We start from the raw sequence: 20,102 nt of genomic DNA on the forward strand, positions 1-20,102 counted from the left end.
TAGTTCAGTGTGGTTTAAATTTTACTGCTGAAGGTTCAAACGCAGAAGAGCAAATCCACTGAAGCGCAGCTCCACAAGTCCTGATCCAAGCAAGCTGGTGGTGACAGTGGCGAGGAAAAAAATATTCACCAACTGACGAAGTGAATGGGAAAAACCTTGAGAGGAACCAGACTCTGTTGGGCACGACCATTATTCTTCTGGCCAAACTTCCTGTGTGGAGCTGCAATCTAGGCACCGGAGGCTAGAGAACACTGGACGTCCATCAAGGAGAAGCTGCAGGTGCGAGTAAGACACCGGCGGGTGGTTAGGCTGGCCCACAGGATCAAAGCGGGGACTCGTTTGTCACTGGGGTCTTACAGGAATCAGTCTCATGCTCTTCACTTCTCAATGACCACCACAGCATCAGCTCAGGATATGGCCTGGTCCAGGATTATGGATACCTGCGTCAATGGTGCTGCATAGTCTCTAGGGGCCTCGGGATGAGTATCCCCGAGTGGAAATAGAGAATAAAGAAAAAAATTAGCTTAGTTGCTGTTCATAGTGTATTTAAACGAAATGCAAAAATGGAAAGAGTTATGAAGGAAATAGCAGTTATTTAAACATAGAAACAAACAGGTAAATCATAGTAGAGTTTAAACAAGCAACACAATGTTTTGTGTACATGCACTGTAAAAAAAACATAAAGACAAAATGTCAAGACAACAAATATTGTAATGTCGCTTCAACTTATTTTAATAACTACATTTTTTTATTTATTCAAAGTTTAACTTAATACTTTAATCAGTTTGATTGATTTAAGTTGAGATGACTAGAAAAGTTAATTCAATTCAACTAAATAAATTAAAGCAGCAAGATTTTTTTTTTACAGTTTTTTTTTTTTTTTCCAGCAATGCAATACAAGATCCATGTTGTGTTCTTCAAAGACATATTGCAGATTTGGTTTGATTAAGTTATTCACTGAATTCCTGGGGTTGTTCTGACTCCTTTACAATTTTTTGTTCAACACTTCGCGAGTTCTTGACTGATAAAAATCACATGCTAATCAAGCCCATAATAGACTTATGTTTTAGAAGTTGAAGTGGAAGCTAATGCATACTTTTATTAATTTTTTTTATTTTTTTGGCGCTCTGATCTTTTACTAACAGTGTAATGGTACACACAGGCAACAGAGTTGAGGATCCAAGTGCAGGTTTAATTAACAAAAAATAGTCATGCAGGCAATGGTCAAACACAGGAGCAAACAGTAGCATACAAGTTATCCAATATCGTAGTCAAGAAACAGGCAAGTTTTTTGGTACAGGTGGCAAAGAATCAATAACAGAGAAACCAGGCAATGATCAAACACGAAATGACTAGATAGGATAAACGCTTCGTAATGGTACAAACAGTGAACAAGACTCAGCAATGTGTGTGGAAATGAGAGGTGACTTCCACTTACTGAATCAGTGATGAGCTTCAGCTATGTGCGTGTAATCAGGGAAAACCGAAACAGGTGTGTGTGTGAAGCTCATGACAGGATTTCTAGTCCATATGGTGACTGGATTGTAGTTCTCCAGTGATCTGTAGGAAATAGATTGCTGGACATTGTGACAAACAGCTAACTAACGGATGGAGGAGTGGTGTGGCTAAATATATTTCACCCATGTCATCAAACTGACATCATTAGAAAAAGAACTGCAGTTCCAGGATGGATTCAAATGGTCAGAATTGATCTAAAGATGACCAAAACAGGGCATCTGCTGAGTAAAAAACATGCCAGAGTAGTTGGCGGTTCATTTTGCTGTGGCACCTGCCAATAATCAAGGACTAAATCTAAGGAAAAGGAATGAACTTTGATTTCATGTGGACTTTACGTTCCTTCACAAACTGTATTCATATTTTTAATTACTATTATTGTTTTGTATCTTTAGGTTAGGTCTTAAGATTGAACCAGGACTAAACATAATATAAAACTAAAAGTTTAGATCAAAAGAACAAAAGTCTGAATAGTTTTTTTTCTATTATCAAATGAAAAGATTTCTTGAATATTAATGTTAATCTTAATGGTTTTAATAAGTTCATACTGTAGATGATAATAAGGAAACATTATTTTAAATAGCGCAAAACACTCTAAACTGTATTTTTAATACATTTTTGCTTAGCTGGAGCACTCTGTGGATCAATCTACTTCAAGGACTGAAATGTTTTACATTATATTAGGATTTGTTGCGCATCCTTTCCTTTTTAATTCTATCCTTTAGCTTCCTGGGGGTGGGGGTGGGGGGGGGGTGAAGAAAAATGTCACTCGTAATAAGAAAATAACATTGGGTAATATTTGTCTTAATATCAACCTTTATTCCAGACCTTCTCAACTCCTGTCATAATGATTGAGGTACAGAAATAAATCGCCTGAAAATTACAGGTTTCTACCAAGATAATGAATGTGGAGCAGCTCGGGGGAATTTGATGAGGAAGGTTGATATCTGCTGACTTGACATTGAGATCTATTGATTTGATGTTCAGTTTTGTTGTCATAGCAAATCAGAGCACAGTTTGAAATTTCATTAATGTCTCTATTGAAATTAAAGATGAGATGGGGTCTTTTTTATTAAGATCTGAAAGGCAGAGACTGCTGCTTTTTGTTGCTATCTAGAAGAAACAATTGACCCCTTTAGACCCAATAGACACATTTCTGTGTTTGTCATGAAGCGAAAGTCGCTATAATTTGGTCAACTTAAAGCACAGTTATCATAGCTTTGGCATTTTTATTTTATTTTGTTTTTTATTCTGATACTATTTTGCTGTAAATTTCAGTTTAGTTTAAGTTTATCTCATTATTGGTTTCGTTAGGTTTAGTTTTAATTTTCTGAATTATTCAAGATTTCACTTTCTAATTAGTTATATATATATATTAGTTATATATATATATATATATATATATATATATATATATATATATATATATATATAAAGTATCTTTTTTAGATTTATTCATACATTCATTCATTTTCCTGCGGCTTAGTCTCTTATTTTTGAGGGGTCGCCACAGCGGAATGAACCGCCAACTATTTCTGCATAAGTTTTATACAGTGGATGCCCTTCCAGCCACAACCTAGCACTGGTAAATATACCCATACACACTCACACATGCTTATTCACTACGGCCAATTTAGTTAATCCAATTCACCAATAGCGCATGTCTTTGGACTGTGGGGAAAACCAAAAACACCCAGAGGAAACCCACGCCAACATGGGCAGAACATGCAAACTGGCCCAATCGGGACTTGAATCAGTAATCTTGCTGTGAGGCAACAGTATAAAACATACAATATAATACACTTTACTATAGATTGTTTCAAAATTATTGTACTTTCTAAACAAAATTACTGTAGTATATTTTTATTTGTATATTGTTGCAAACATCAGTATGTGTAAAAAGACACTGCAAGCTACAATCTAAGTTAGTTGCATGATTAAGTGTGATGTGGAAAATCAAATCAAGCGTCAGTTTTGCAAAATATTTTAAGACTGAAATTGTTGTTTGACTTGAAACGGAATTGTATCGAATATTGCTTTGTGGACCTGTGTTTCTCATCTACAAGCCTGTCTTCTATAGAATCTTTTGACTGTCTTGTAACATTAGTGCTGCACAAAATGTCGTTTCAGTATCCATATTGCAATTCTCATATCGCCGGATTTACTTGACCAGGAGTTGACCAAACTTGACCAAGTTTGACCATAATAGAATAAAAGTTTATCATTGTATTATGTGTTTTTAAGGCCTGTGACTGTGCATTTCAAGAGAGTAAAAAATATTTGGGCACAAAAAAAGATGATGTTGGGAGGTTAAGGTAGATTAAGGGCTCTATTTTAACGACCCAGGCGCAAATTCTAAAGCGCATGGTGCAAAAGCATTAATGGTCAGTGTGTGTCAGAATACACGCTATTTTAAGGCTGGACAAATACACTGTGCCGCAGCGCATGATCTAGCAGGGTTGTGCTTATTCTCTAAATGAGTTATGAGTGTGTTTTTAGAGTAAACTAATCAGAGTCTCATGGCCTATTCTCTTTAAGAGTCAGTTGCGTCACGCCATGGTGCATTTTCTTTTTACATGGCGGACTTCGTAAGTGAAAAAAACGAATGCTCCGCTAGCGAGGAAACAGTAAAACAGAGCATCTGAAGCAAAGATAAAGAACCAGCCTCCTCCAATCAGCCCCTTTACTTTCTCTTTCTTTCGTGGAGTAAGAAAACGGTGTTGTACGCACTTCACTGTGGACATCCATTCGTTCATTCATTCATTCATTTTTTTTTTCAGCTTAGTCCCTTCACCAATCTGGGGTCACCACAGCGGAATGAACCGTAAACTTATCCAGCACATGTTTTACGCAGTGGATGCCCTTCCAGCTGCAACCCATCTCTGGGAAACCAATCCATACACACTCATACACTACGGACAATTTAGCCTACCCAATTCACCTATAGCGCATGTCTTTGGACTGTGGGGGAAACCAGAGCACCCAGAGGAAACCCACGTCAATGCAGGGAGAACATGCAAACTCCACACAGAAACGCCAACTGACCCAGCCGAGGCTCGAACCAGCGACCTTCTTGCTGTGAGGCGACAGCACTACCTAAAATATTTCTAAATTCAGTTCTATTTGTTCTTGTTTCAAAGAAAAAGTGAAAACAAAATGACATTTGTTTACTGATCTAAGAATGTAGATATTTGTACTAGAAACAAGACAAAGCCAAGTAAGAACACAAAAAGGTTTTTGCATTGTGATTATTCAATTTCTGTACCTGAATGCTGCATGTTAAAGGTCTCTTGAAATTAAAATGTAGTTTTTTTTTTAGATGTTAGTGTCAGTATTGTTCGTTTTTAAGGATACATATCAGCTAGTGTGCTCCAAAATAGTAACACAATTTGTGTTTAGAAGAAATAAAATTAATATAAACATGTGAAGCTTGTAGTTTGTCTCGTCTGCCTAAATAAAGCAACTACATTTATTTTTTTTAACGTCACTTCATACTTTATTTTCTATTTCTATCAAATCATAGCCAATCAAATGCTCTCTTGTACTGTATCTGACTTCTCCGCCCCCTTTAAGAGGCTTCTTGTTTTCTTTTTTATTTGATGCGCTTGAGCTCCACCATGCTCAATGGAGTGTTGAGAAAACAAAATGCTTATGGCTTTTTTTTTTTAAAGGGAAGGAGCTACTCTATGTCCCACCTCTGTTCATACTTCAGCTGTGATAACATCAAATATTGAATAAAAATGCACATTTCAAAGCCCTTCACCAGACCTTTAAGACTCACCAGAAAACCGTCAAATAGTGCTATTTAAACCATATCACAATATTTAGTATTCAGAGAGAGAGTGCTTCGAATTGGTTTTGGAATTATTTATCGGGGTTCAGGTGTTCTCTGGGTTCGTAGTTGTTGTTTGAAGGATACCAGTGTATCCGCAATCCAAGTGAGAATGGGAAGATCATTCCACCAGTGTGGAACAGTGAATGAAAAGGTTTTGGATTTGTTAAAAATTTGTTACAATTTAGCGTTTATGGAGGAACGAACGCTCACAGCTGGAAAGGGTTTTTCTGTTTTCTCATTTATTGTACAGGATGGGCCATTTATATGAATACAGCTTAATAAAATGGGAATGGTTGGTGATAATAACGTCTTGTTAGTGGCACATTAGTATATGTGAGAGGGCAAACTTTTCAAGATGGGTGGTGACCATGGTGGCCATTTTGAAGTTGGCCATCTTGGATCCAACTTTTGTTTTTTCTAAAGGAAGAGGGTCATTTGACACATCAAACCGATTGGGAATTTAATAGTCCAATAGTGCTATTTAAACCATATCACAATATTTAGTATTCAGTATTCAGCGATTAAACAAGAAGCAATACATACAAGAAGTGCTAATTATTCAAATGAACTTGTTTGTGTTTAGCGAATTTAGTGCTATTTTTTTTTTTTTTAGAGAGAGAGAGAGAGAGAGAGGAGGGAGTGCTTCAAAATGTGGTTTTGGAATTATTTATCGGGGTTCAGGTGTTCTCTGGGTTCTTAGTTGTTGTTTGAAGGATACCAGTGTATCCGCAATCCAAGTGAGAATGGGAAGATCATTCCACCAGTGTGGAACAGTGAATGAAAAGGTTTTGGATTTGTTCAAAATTTGTTACAATTTAGCGTTTATGGAGGAACGAACGCTCACAGCTGGAAAGGGTTTTTCTGTTTTCTCATTTATTGTACAGGATGGACCATTTATATGGATACAGCTTAATAAAATGGGAATGGTTGGTGATAATAACGTCCTGTTTGTGGCACATTAGTATATGTGAGGGGGCAAACTTTTCAAGATGGGTGGTGACCATGGTGGCCATTTTGAAGTTGGCCATCTTGGATCCAACTTTAGTTTTTTCAATAGGAAGAGGGTCATTTGACACATCAAACTGATTTGGGAGTTTAATAGTCAAATAGTGCTATTTAAACCATATCACAATATTTAGTATTCAGCGATTAAACAAGAAGCAATACATACGAGAAGTGCTAATTATTCAAATTAACTTGTTTGTGCTTAGCAAATTTAGTGCTATTTTTTTTTTTTGTTTTTTTGTAGAGAGAGAAGGAGAGAGAGTGCTTCGAATTGGTTTTGGAATTTTTTTATCGGGGTTCAGGTGTTCTCTGGGTTCGTAGTTGTTGTTTGAAGGATACCAGTGTATCTGCAATCCGAGTGAGAATGGGAAGATCATTCCACCAGTGTGGAACAGTGAATGAAAAGGTTTTGGATTTGTTCAAAATTCGTTACAATTTAGCGTTTATGGAGGAACGAACGCTCACAGCTGGAAAGGGTTTTTCTGTTTTCTCATTTATTGTACAGGATGGGCCATTTATATGGATACACCTTAATAAAATGGGAATGGTTGGTGATAATAACGTCCTGTTAGTGGCACATTAGTATATGTGAGGGGGCAAACTTTTCAAGATGGGTGGTGACCATGGTGGCCATTTTGAAGCTGGCCATCTTGGATCCAACTTTTGTTTTTTCAATAGGAATAGGGTCATTTGACACATCAAACTGACTTGGGAATTTAATAGTCAAATAGTGCTATTTAAACCATATCACTATATTTAATGCAGAAAAATGAAAGATCGCAATATCACTTTCCCAATACCTTTCAGTCCTATGTAATATTTGTATATTCTTTTATTTACCTTTCAAAAACATAACAATTTAGGCCAAACTCTATTCCAGTGTAATCTTTCACAGACTGATGTCCTCAGAGGAACCGGTGCAATCGCCAGTGAACTTTTAAATCATTAAAAACCATCAGTTAAATGACAAGCAAGCAACCAATTAAGCTTCAACCCATCCAAGACTCTACCAGAGCTGCGAGCTGAATACAAATCCAGGCTTCGGTGGTCCCTCCTCGACCCTGAAACACACTCAATTAGCATTAGTGCATACAGTACAGTAGCCCGTACAGTTTTATCACGCATGCACACACTTACATCAGTAGAGAGATCAAATGTGGACACATGTTGCTTTGTATCTCCTATAGCAATGAGTCGAATCCACCGCGGCGCCCTTATGAGATAAGACGGGGGAGAATTAGCATGGTCTTATCGTCACGTTCCTGCTCATCAGTGCTCAGAAACGCAGCGTGCGGTCTGGAGTAAGATCACAGTGCTGGATTCAAAGGCGTTTAATGCAGCTCTGCAGATCGAGATTCTCTGACCCGGCATCCCTCGGGAGATTGCTGCAATAGAAAGCCTGCAATGGAAACTGACACTAGAACAGCTTCAGAAATGCCTCTTATCTTTCAACATGATAGAGTGACTCTGACTGGAGTACTACAGGCTGTACTGTATAATACCTGCAGTGTGCAATAAATACAATAGCAAGTCGTATATTGGATATACACCCTCACCATTCGTTTTTACCATGTTATAAATATGTCATTCACTCAACCTTCAGTTGTTTGACTTTCTGTCTTTTACACAAAACAAGATATAATACCTGCAGCGTGCAACAATAAAGCATTTCAATTGATAGTGAGTTAGAGTGTAAGTCAGAATTATTAGCCTCCCTTTGTTATTTTTTCCCCCAATTTTTGTTTAACGGAAAGAAGTTTTTTTTTCAACACATTTCTAAACATAACAGTTTCAATAACTCATTTCGGTCCCACTTTATATTAAGTGGCCTTAACTAATATGTACTTACACAGGAATTAATAGTTTGTTACAATATACTTATTGTGTAAATACATGTAAATTTACTGTGTACTTAGGCTTGATTTAATACATGTATGTAATTACATCTGTAATTAACTTTTGTTATAAAATTTGTAAATACACTGTTGACCATCCCTTACACCTTAACCCACCCTTAAACCTACACATGCCACCAAACCTGTCCATAACCCAACCCCTATCCCAACTCAAAAGTGTTCTCAAGTGTTCTCAAATACATTATAAACACAGTAAGTATATTGTATTTGTTTTTTTGATGTAAGTGCATAGTAGTTAAGGACACTTAATATAAAGTGGGACCCTAATTTCTAATAACTGATTTATGTTATCTTTGCCATGATGACAGTTCATATTATTTGACTAGATATTTTTTTAAGACATTTCTATACAGCTTAAAGTGACATTTAAAGGCTTAACTAGGTTAATAATTAGGCAAGTCATTGCATCATAATGATTTGTTCTGCAGACTATCAAAAAATAGCCTAAGGGGGCTAATAATATTGACCTTAAAAGGTTTTAAAGAAATAAATAAAACTGCTTTTATTCTAGATTAAATAAAACAAATACGATTTTTTTTTTTCTGAGGAAAAAATATATATATTATAGGAAATACTGTGAAAAACGTATTGCTCTGTTAAACATCACTTGGGAAATATTTGAAAAAGAAATTGACAGGAGGGCGAATAATTCAACTTCAACTCTATATAGCAGAAGAGGAGGGGAAAAAAACATCTTTTGTTTACTGCCACTGCTAAAGGTTATTAGCCATGAACAAACTCAAACACCACAAAAACAAACTACTGACTTTCAGCACAAAAAAAATAAGAAAAATACTTGAGCAAAAAAAAAAAAGTTCACAAAAAAAAACTTGCATATCCAAGCACAAATCTTAATTTCAGCTGCTCCTCAGCACTTGTAAACAAACGGTGATATGAGCAGTAATGATGGCGCCTGTGTTAATCTGAATGAATGAGTTCTCATGCATTGAAAGTGAAACAAAGTTGATTAGCCTTCACAGCAGAAGGCGCATCTTCTTGACATGTTGTAATACTGACAGCACAAACCAAACTCTTCTATTCTCAGCTGTAACTGAAGCATTTGAGGGCCGAAGCTGACTCTGTTCAAAAGCAGCCAATTAAGACCACAGACTGGCATTACGCTCACTTGTTAGAAACCTACACAGGTTAGGGTAGGAATTGAAGACTGAAATTGCTGACAACTTCAGTTTCAGGCAAGTACGGAATTATTTCTTTCTTTTGGAAGACAAAAAAGTAAATTTTTCCAATGCATATTGTCTGGGTATTTCATGCATGCAGTTGAGAGCAAAAATATTCGACCTCCTGTGAAACTTTTTAATTATTATTCAAATATTTCCCAAGTGATGAACAAACTGAACAAAGTTGTTCTGTTTTCACTTTTTTGCTTTTTATCATTTTATTCTGGAGAAAGTCATATTATTTTTAGTTTGGCTGGAATAAAATCAACTATTTAAAAATTGACATATCTACACTGTATAAAAGCTAGGGTGCCAGAAATAAACCGTAAAATAGCGGCTCTTAAATTACTGCTGCATAAAAAAATATGCCGGAATAGTTGGCGGTTCATTCCGCTGTGGCGACCCTTGATAAATCAGCGACTAAGCTAAAGAAAAATGAATGAACCAATGAGGTCCCAACCAGGGGCGTTGCTAGGATCAAGGCTTAGCCCCAAAGAAGTCCAAATTTCTAAATTCAATCCGCTTGTTAAGTGTGACGTCACGCGAAGCGGCTTCCGGGTCCAAGCGCTCTATTCAATTGAATGGGGAGACTCATGAAATGGTTATAATAAACATTTATAAAGCGATTTAATACTTTCGAAAATCTCGATCGCAGTATATATGTCCATGCCTAATATCCGATGTCAGAAAGTGATTCATTTTTTTTTTAATTGTTACATTTTTGGCATTTGTTATGCAGCAAGCCCAGAGATTGTTGTGTACACTATGATTTTATGTAAAATTAACTTTAATGTGTGATATGAATAAAACGTGATCATAAACGAATGATTTCTCCTCTCAAATGAATAGCGACTTGGACCCGGAAACAATATTACATACTTCATCACTTAACAAGCGGATACCTTGCAAAATATTGATATTCAATAGGCTACTGTTTTTCATATAATAACAAATGTATCAAAAATAGTACAAAAAAATAAAGATCTATATGCTAGAAATATGTTTACTTCAAATTTCTTTTATTTTTATAAAAAAGTCGATTTATAATTCAATGCTATCTGACATAGCATGTTACAGTAGAATATAGCTATATTATAACATGCTAGATACATGAACTCGCTGTGAGTTAACTATTACAGAAACAGATGTGACTGGCTTTATCATATCTATAAATATGTCTAGATATCTATATCCAGGGCTTGACATTAACTTTTTTGATCATCAGCCGCTGTGGCTAGTAGTTTTCAAACATTACTCAAATTTCATCATTAAACATTATTCAAACAGCCACTTACCATTTTCATTAGCCACAATTTTATTGTTGGGAAAATATATTTTATATACATAAATATGACTTTGACATGCTAAAATGACTTGATTTAGATTTTGTGTTATCTACACATGCCTTCTCATTCATTTCACTTTTTGTGTGTCATGTATGAGCTCCATAATCATGAGCAAATGGGTCATGGTTTCATAGTATTACAATTAGTTTTTATTTCACATAACTTTTCAGAGCTCAAAATGAAGGATTAACCAAATTTATTTCTGACCACACCAAACAATTAATTATTTCTTAGCCACAAATTTTAAATGTAGCTGTATACTGTACTTTTTTATTTAACAAAACATATGCACAGTAATCTGTCCTGGCTAAATGTCCCAAATCACCAGTAAACTACACATAAATGGAGAGTTAACCTTCCATTTAAGCAATGTTATTGCAAAAAAATATATAATTAAACCTTATTAAAAAAAGGCAGGTAAAAGACCCATTAATATTCTGCTCAAAAAGATGGTTAAAGCGAAAGCAACTGGCGCTGCTTACAATAAGTCAACTCTTTAAATCATGAAAGCAGCAAGACTGTGAGTGGATGTTCATAACTTTTTGTCTAGTCTATTTGAAAGAGAAACGATCGCATCAGTTGTGTTTCCAGGCACAGTTGCTTCACGCAAGGAAATGGGAGCGCGTACACGTTATAAATAGTCGCGCGCATCACCTTAGCTGTTAGCACGAGTGATTATCCTCTCATTCGGTATTCACCTGCTTGTTCGCGCAAAGTTGCAAACACAATTATTTTTGTCAGTCGTGTTGCTTCTCAATTCTAAGATCGCCTTTGCATGTATATTGGACCATCCTTATTGTTGAACCCTGCTTTTAAAAATTATTATCTGGAAAAAAATATTTTCAAACAATGTAGCTAGTGGGAGTGTACGTCCTACCCGCCACCGCTGAAATCTGCCCACATTTGGCAGGTGTTAATGTAAAGCCCCGTCTATATCATATCTAGAAAGCTACAGTTTACGTTTTTCTGACTAATTCTCATGTATTTAAATTGATATGACGCACATTTTATTGATTACAGTTAATTTTTTTCACCAAAACTGCACACATTTTATACTGTGAAAACAAATACTAAGCTTCATCAGTGGGTAGAACTATTCAGTTTGGCGAAACAGTTGTATTATTATTACCTCATCAGCTTCAGCTCCTCAAAATAATAGGTGCGTTCGACATGAAGCACAGCTGCAGCCGGTGATCAACGAGATTAGCCGAGCGCAGGCGGGGGCGGAGTTGAAAACGGTGCCGTCAAGCCGGACAGCTGGACACTTCGAGACTCGAAGTTGGTGCATTACATGGCGCCATCATAATTTTTTATTTATTTATTTATATCTATAACAACAGAACATTTACAAATAAAACAGAACACAGTCTCTACAAACTATAGTTCCTTTTTAACAATAAGGGTAAATTACGAATATATAAAATATATAACAAATGCATGAGAGAAATAAGGGGAAATGAGAGTGTAATATAAACATAAAAACAAACAGATCTATTAAATCCAAAGCAATAAGCACAAATTCTAGGAGTTTAAACATCACTCATTAGGCTAATACTTTTTGTTTGAAAATGCTATAAGGAGGTTTACATTTATGTACATTTATAGATGTAAAACGCAAAACAAGGTGTTTTGATTAAGTCTTAATAAATGAGATTATTTTGGATAATGAAAGCATTTTCAAAAAAAGCACTTTAATCCAAAAAGATTAAACAAAAGATAAAATAAGTGAGCTACACTTTAAGCAGATGTTTCCCAGAAAGAGCAGATATAAACGGCTAGACAGGAAATAAAATATCTAAAATACATATTTATAATATAATCATGTAAATCATTTTATAATTATTTGATAAAATAGTTCTTTAACCTTATTGGTTATGAAAGCTTTACGGTGTCTGGATCAATGATGATGATTATTTTATTTCAAGTCTGTAAGACTTATTTGAGTTCATATTTAGGTTATTCACTAAAATATCTAATTTTAATCGTTCTTGGAGCTGGATGCAGAAAATAGTCTGTATAAAAAAAGTTGAAAATAAACCTGTGCAAACAAGCCAGCCTTTATAACCAGATTATTTAACAAAAGATGATCACTGCAGTAAAATATTGGTAGTCTTTTAATAAACAAGATGTGTGCAAGATAGAGAGGGTATGAAAAGTGAATTGTTTGTTTTGAAACTTTTGAATCGGAATTTGTCCAATTATAAACCCGAAATACACGTGTTTGTTGTCATGTGGTGAACTTGGCCAATCGTGTAATATCGGTGTCGTCATCAGAGCTCCTGCAGTCGCTCTTCAGAAGCTGCACGGTCTAAGTTTGGCGTCTGATCTCAAAGCGCTGTCGCGGTACTTTGATGCCACATTTGACAGTCACGTGGCGTCGGCGCAGCATCAATCCGGACAAGATTTCTAACCAGCATGCACCGCTTTAAGACAGATTTCGATCGATCTGCGCAGCGCTGCATGAAGTCGAACGCACCTAATGAATGAATGATGACAGTGCAGTGGCGGGATTTTTTAACACCATGTGACAACAGTGCCACTCCCACCTGCCGGTATAAACAGGTACTGCTGAACAGCTGACCGTTTACTTACTCGACACAAACACTGCGTTAAGTGGAATGAGTGTGATGCATGTGGTAATTTTAAGTAGTTAGATAACAAAATAAACGTTATACAACCTATTTTTATTTAAGTGCAACATATTCTAAAAGATCAGAGGCTTTTGACAATACATCACAAAAATCAGTGTTTCCCTTAAACTAAATGTGAACATACCCGAGTTAAAAACCCAAGCTAGCTTTGTGGAACAGGCCCCCAAAGCCCCCCCCCCTTTCACAACACCACTGGTCCTAACCATTGAAAATGATGCAACTTCATTCAGAAATGGCTCTCTGTGAAGTCAAGCCTGCGGGATCTGAAAAACAAGACCAATTCCGTGCTGAAGTTTATTATCTGGGGCTAGAAGTTTGTCCGAATCACCACCACCCCAATGTGTGAGCAATAGCAACAAACACGTCTAATAAGCAGAGCGTGTGAAAGCATCTCCAGAAACCCCGCCGCGGACGGCCTGCCAAACCGGAGGAGCATTTCGCAGTCTTCACCACCATGAATCAATTACCATTTCTGTCTAAATGTCAGCGATCTGGACACTAGAGGAGGCGGGCGAGGGGACGGAGAGAGCAAAACAGAGATCAAGGGAGCGAAAGCAGTTCTGATCCCTCAAGGACAGAGATTTTTGCAGTGTGCAAATGTTGAGCTGACGCCATCCTCCAACATCAGAGCGTCAAAAAGTGTGTGTGTGTGTGTGTGTGTGTGTGTGTGTGTGTGTGGGTGAATCACACCAAAAACACAGCCCCCTCGCACATTTCACTGCTAAATCACAATGCATGAGGGAGAATCACTTTGATTGTGTTGCAGCGTGATGTTATTTAGATGACAATTAAACACATAAAGGCTCGTACACACCGGGACGTTTTTTGTTTGTGTTTATCGGCCGCGTTTTCGAGACGTTTTTCAGTGTTTAAACCCAAGCGCTTTTCACTGGCGTCAAGCAGACGAGTATGCTAAATCACTCTTTTGACGTTAGATGGCGCTGCACAACTATAAGCTTCTGACACCCGGTAATAACACAGAAGAAGTGGAGGAGCGGAAGTTCACAGTCACACGCTTTTTGTTAAAGTTACTGGTGACTCGAACAAGCATGGATGGTTCAAGCAGCAGCTCCAGCTCTAGCGATGAAGAAATGATTATTGTTTATCAGTGCAATAAGCAGCTCCACGTTCATATCGCCTCTGGGCATCTTCTTCAATGTGCGCTCGCATTGACAGTTTTGCGCTTGAGCACCTCCAAGTGCTGTTTACGGTAACTTCAGCACGATCTGATGCCGATCTGATTGGTGGAGAAGGTTTTGACGTCGCGCGTCAAAACAAAAAAACGAGCATGAGGCGTTTTTTTAAAAATGATGCTTTTGCGCGTTGGTGTGCACGATTACATTGACGTCCTTTATTTAGTCACGAGGCGGTAAACGTCGACGGAAAACACAAGCAAAAAACGTCTCGTTGTGCACAGGACTTTAGTCTGTCTAGAAGTTTGATATTAGCTGTCATTTACACTGTATCCCTATATATGTGTTTCTGTAATATGCAAACCCATTAAGCAAGTTATCAGTCCATATATATTTACATGTAGACCAATTTTCTGAATTTAAAGGGCACCTATGGTAAAAAAAAAAATCTACTTTTCAAGCTGTTTGGACAGACGTGTGTAAGTATAGTGTATAGACCATCATATTGGGCTGATATGAACACACAGAGTCTTTTTTTTTCAATTTAACAACATAAAAACGGTGGACCAATTGAAGTGGTTTTCAGAGCGACCGCAACTTGACTTAGGAGTGAAGTCCCCCCGCCTACCAATATTGATTGACAGGCGCGTCCCCATATCCTTAGTTTGTCGTTTCACGTCCGCCATTTTCAGCGTGTGAGTCAAAACAATATCACTAAAGGAACACACTTGCTCTATTTTTAGATGTAAGGCTCATTGGGCTCAACACAAGATCAATATTCTCCACATTATCGCTCTAGTCAAAATTATTGTTTGTACCTTTTGGTAGGTTTGCAAACGTGTACTTTTCATTGCGTCTACCTTAAACTGCAGCCGTTTGCATTTCTCACAAACACAGAAGCTCCCTGAGATCTTAGGTGCAGCTTCGGGCTCTTCGGGTTGGTGGCTGGGTCGTTGTGTTTGCCCTGGTGGAGGCCTGTGTTTGGAGTTCTGGAATGCATGGCGCTGCATGGCGCGACAATTTAGGACACTTCATGTTTCTGCCACGCCACTGAGAGTCAAAGTCCAGTAATTCAAAGTTAATTCAGTGTGCGTGGTTATTAGTCTCAGTGTACAGGCTCGGCACTTGAAACTAGCACACAGTTGGCTGTAAAACTATACAGAGACACAGTATTCACCTTATACTCCGCCGACGAGCGGGCGCTGCCATTTGAATCTTTTTGTCACGCGACTTCCGGTCACATTCACTTCCATTCATTTTTTGACGTTAAAAACTGCTACGATTACGCTGCTTGATGTTGCAATTTGATATTTTCTTATTATATTATTCTACTTGGTCTGTGTAGTCATGCAAACATTTGTTTGTAGAGCAAGTAGTTTGACTATTTTCTGCCGTTTATTATTCCTAGTCATTTCTCCCATAGGTGACTGAATCATAAGTTCTAAGACAATCGCGAAAACAGGCGCACTTCCGCATTTTAGAATAAGATCAATAGAGAGTACAGAAATACTCTCTGCTTGGTCTGTGTCCGAGTCGTACATGTATCCTAACTTAGCTTCTCACTGTCTGCCTGTCGCAAACACAGAGCGTAGGAGCTCTTGGCGCCACCCCCTTGTTACCTTGGGCGGGAAGCCGAAACTAATTTACATGTGAAGCAACACGCCCCTAAAACAGCGAGCTGTGTACACGCCCCCAACATAACACTTTTGAACACACTATAATAAAAACATCTGAACTGTGTGTTGAACTGAATCTAAACTGGCACACTCAGAAGAACCATAATATTAATAATAAATCATAAAAAAGGGGTAAACTATGGAAGGTAAATCCTGCCAATTTTAAATTAATCAAATAAACATTGGAAATAAAAATCGGATTAACAATTCCATTTTAAAACTCTGTTTGCAAAATATCTGCCAAAATTGAAAACTAAATGAAACTATTTCATTTTCATTTTCACTTTGACAACACATCGTCCCTGTCAAACTGATAATTTAGATGAAGTTGCCAATTTAACATTTCATTTTCACTGCATTTCCACGTCAAGACTGCCAATATTAAAATAAAAAGCCAAACTGAAAAATAAAATGCAAACACAATTTTTACAAAGCGTGTTATTAATGTTCACGCTATAATAGTGACACAGTTCAAATTAAAATGTAAATTTAAAGGGCACCTATGGTGAAAAATCTACTTTTCAAGCTGTTTGGACAGACATGTGTGTAAGTATAGTGTATAGACTGTCATATCGGGGTGATATAAACACACACAGTCCTTTTTTTTTTAAATTTAACAACAAAAAAACGGTGGACTAATTGGAGCGGTTTTCAGACCGACAGCAACTTTACGTAGGAGTGCGGTCCCCCCGCCCACCAATATTGATTGAAAGGCTTGCGTCACGATCATATCCTCAGTTTCTTGTTGCACGCCCGCCATTTTCAGCGTGTGAGTCAAAGCGATATCATTAAAGGAACACCAGTGCTCTATTTTTTTATGAAAAGCTCATTTTGCTCAAAAAAAGATCAATATTCTCCACATTATCGTTGTAATCAGATTTATTGCTTGTACCTTTTGCGTGGCGCCGTGCATTTCGGAGTTCTGGCCGTAGGTTTCTGTCGGCGTGTACGCGGTGGAGCTTCGGGTCAGCGGCTTGGCACTTTTACACCGAGACTATACAAAGACACAAATGATTTTGTACTCTCTGCTTGGTCTGTGTCCGACTCGTACATGTACGGCTGCATGCTCATCCTAGCTTAGCTTAGCTTCTCTCTCTCTCTCTCTGTCTGTCAGCCTGTCTGTTGCAAACACAGGGCGTAGGAGCTCTTGGCTCCGCCCCCTTGTTAGGTTGGGCGGGAAGCCGAAACTGTGAAGCAACACGCCCCTAAACAGCAAACTGTGTACACACCCCCAACATGACACTTTTTAACACACTATAATAAAAACATCTGAACTGTGTGTTGAACTGAACCTAAACTGGCACACTCAGAACAACCAGAATATTAATATTAAATCATAAAAAAGGGGTAAACTATGTGCCCTTTAAGCTTTTTATTTTATTGACACTTTTTCATTTCAGTTTTCATTTTCGATTTCATTTTCAACTTAAAGCTGTATGCAAAGCCTATGCTAATCAGTGGGAGGGGCGTATTCAAGTGACGTCGAGTGCTTTCACACACGGAGCCCGGGGGCAGAAGCACGGTTTTGATGGATGGGACAGCGTGAGTTACTAGAGTAAATACAGTATAACAGAAGTAAAATGGCAAAAAACTGTTAGTCAGCTTTTACGTGAAGCAGCTGCTGCATTGGTACAGCAAGAGGAACAGGGGACACAGGAGAATCAAACGTCAAACTTCCGTCCCGCAGCAGGAGTCGCGGGCTTCCTCGGTGGGCAGAGAAACTGCAGCGTAAGTGCGGTAGGCCTTGTGATGAAGTCGTATAGTATACTGAATTAGGTCTTGTGACGTTAACTTGTTAGTACTAAAATCTTCGAAAGACAGCTAAGTCAGCTCGGTAAAGTTGGTTTTAGGTTTCATATTCGCCAGACATTCATCCACGCAGTGTTAGGGATCATCTGCAAATTACATCGACATTTAAAATTGGCAGGATTTACCTTCCATAGTAAACTATGTGCCCTTTAAAGTCTGCATGAAATCCAAACTAACTATATTGCTTTTGTTAGCTCTTATTGCTAGTTTTGTGGTGAACGATTCATCTGTGCATGTCATTAAGAAAATAATTGCTTGATATATGAATATCCACACGTTTTTTTATCATCAGGTAAATTCTCAGATGATGTCAGTCTGAGGTCATGGGCGTGGCTAACATACTTAACCACGCCCCTCCAACTGTCAGTTTTGACAACAACACAGAAATGGTGAGCAGGAGGAGTCTGTTAGATTGTAGTAACTCTCCCCAAACCATGTTTTGCAGATCTTCATGATTGAAATATGTACTTTACTAGATCTAATAAGCTTGCAGTAGAAAAAAAAAAACAAGCCACGCTCACTGTTTATTCATTTAATATCCCATTTCTCAAGGAACTGCATCACAATGTGAAAAAAAAATGGTTGTGGCTTCCAGTTATGCAGACTTTAATGCGAGTAAAACAATACACAGTAAAAAATATACCATGTAAACAGATTTCTGAATATCTTAACCAAGCCAAGGCCTGTTCCACAAAGCTAGCTTGGGTTTTTAACTCAGATATGTTCACATTTAGTTGAAGGGAAACACTCAGTTTTTTTGCTCAAAAAGGTGGATTAGTTTCGATTGAGTTTTGTTGCTATATGATAACTTATGCTACTCACCTGCTCTGGAAATCCTTTTATCATCAGTTAAAGATCACAAACCCAACCTGGACTAAACTGCTGTGAAAAAAGGACAGATACAGTGAGAAGAATCAATAATCAGTATAGTTAGAATAATCAGCTAATCACTGTACTTTGACACATTTTTGACCTGAAGTTGACCGCATTTTGTTCATTCTCAGTCTCAGTCGCAGAACAGCACAAGTTCTCTTGGACCCTTTTAAAAACATTATGTATTTGTTAGATATAAAACATTAGTTACATTTAGGGCTCTATTTTGACAGTCCATGCGCAGAGCGCAAAATGCAGGGCGCAAACGATTTCAGGGCGTGTCAGAACGCATTTTTGCTAATTTAAGGACGGGAAAATGCGCTTTGCACCATGGCGCATGGTCTAAAAGGGTTGAGTTTATTTTCCTTATGAGTTATAGGTGTGTTTTGAGAATAAACCAATTAGAGCCTCATCTCCCATTACCTTTAAGAGCCAGCTGCGTCGCGCCATAAGCGCATTTTGACGTAAAGTAAGTTCGCTTTTGCTCTCGTGGATAGGGAAACCTTTACGCACAGACATCAATTAGCCTATAAATAATTAATTTGGTCTGTTAAGCACAAATATTTGTTTCAAAACTATTTCTAAATTCAGTTCTAATTTCCAGCAAATGAATAAATTAACAATAATAACCAAGTGTGGTCAGAATACTGAGTTATTTCCAAATACACCTGCCATGCCCCATATGGTCTAAAACCTGACAGGTGGACAAATCTAAGCTTGTTTTTAATAAAACAAATATAAATATGGATATAATAAATAATACTGCTAATAATAATAACATTATACAAAAGCAAATTGTTATGAATGAACTGAAAAAGCCTCCGGAGATGAAGAAAGTAAGGCAGTGGTTTTTAAATCTTCATGTAGGCTAGAAATTAATATGTTTTGTAATATTTGAATCATTTATATTTACATCCTGTATATATCCTTATTATATATATATATATATATATATATATATATATATATATATATATATATTTAAGATATTATATGTTTTTCATATGTAAAGATATGTGCGTATTGCTAAGCATCTTGTGTGTAGTGTGTAAGCGAGGCACACTTTGCGCCAGACAATAGACCAACTTTGTTCTGGTCTAAAGATCAGACTATTTACAGTTTCTCAAAATAGCAACTCGACAAAACACGCCTGTTTTGTTAGACC

General features: G+C 37.3%; 1 long non-coding RNA gene across 1 annotated transcript; it reads right to left on the reverse strand.

Annotated features, from left to right (window-relative positions):
• Positions 1-7,169: 7,169 nt before the first annotated feature.
• LOC137490106 (uncharacterized) lies at positions 7,170-18,923 on the reverse strand. The gene is made up of 3 exons (XR_015480447.1): positions 18,887-18,923; positions 7,493-7,740; positions 7,170-7,416 (listed from the first exon to the last, which is right to left on the reverse strand). It is a non-coding gene; the product is annotated as an uncharacterized LOC137490106 (long non-coding RNA).
• Positions 18,924-20,102: the final 1,179 nt, after the last annotated feature.

This window comes from Danio rerio, chromosome 3, assembly GCF_052040795.2.
Source record: "Danio rerio strain M-AB ecotype USA chromosome 3, GRCz13ab, whole genome shotgun sequence".
Taxonomy (NCBI): domain Eukaryota; kingdom Metazoa; phylum Chordata; class Actinopteri; order Cypriniformes; family Danionidae; genus Danio; species Danio rerio.